General features: G+C 42.5%; 1 non-coding gene across 1 annotated transcript; it reads left to right on the top strand.

Moving 5' to 3' along the window:
* The first annotated feature begins 262 nt into the window (after window positions 1-262).
* Window positions 263-368, top strand: LOC132618819 (small nucleolar RNA R71). The gene has a single exon (XR_009574333.1). It is a non-coding gene; the product is annotated as a small nucleolar RNA R71 (small nucleolar RNA).
* The last annotated feature ends 236 nt before the right edge of the window (window positions 369-604 follow it).

Genomic DNA, 604 nt, shown 5'->3' with positions numbered 1-604 from the left:
AAGGAAATGTTTGTTACAAGTTCTGCCAATGTTTGCTGGGTATCTTGATTCTCCTTCACTATATTCTGGATCATAGCACTACCATACGGTACCACATCAGCACTGTTTGAGTGCCAAGCCTGATTATGAGTTGTCAGCTTGTTGAGTATGGTGGTCACTCATCGGAAGGTCTTGTTCATAAAACAACCATCAGCTGCATTGTTAGCTACTGACTGTGTTACTGGATTTAACCCTCGGTAGAACTTCTCCATCAATTTCCGGAAAACCATGATTCGGGCTCTTCTGCAAATATTCCTTGAATCTTTCCCAGGCTTCATATAATTGTTCCCCCGGTCGCTGCTTAAACTCATAAATCTTGTCACGAATTTCGGCCTTCTTGCTAGGGGGTACCACTTTGTAAGAAAAGCAGTCACCATCTCTGCCCACGAAGTAATTGAATTTCTGGGCAGTTTCTCGAACCATGTTCCTGCCTCTCCAGCTAAGGAATATTTGAATAACCTCAACCGAATAGCATCTTTTGGAACATTGTTTTGGATGTGATTAGCACACACATCCACAAAATTCTGCAAATGACGTTGAGGGTCATTCTCGGTAGAGTTCAGAA

This window comes from Lycium barbarum, chromosome 1 (genome assembly GCF_019175385.1).
Source record: "Lycium barbarum isolate Lr01 chromosome 1, ASM1917538v2, whole genome shotgun sequence".
In the NCBI taxonomy this organism is placed as follows: Eukaryota; Viridiplantae; Streptophyta; class Magnoliopsida; order Solanales; family Solanaceae; genus Lycium; species Lycium barbarum.
The sequence above is the reverse complement of the archived record's forward strand: the minus strand, read 5'-3'. Positions and strand labels throughout refer to the sequence as shown.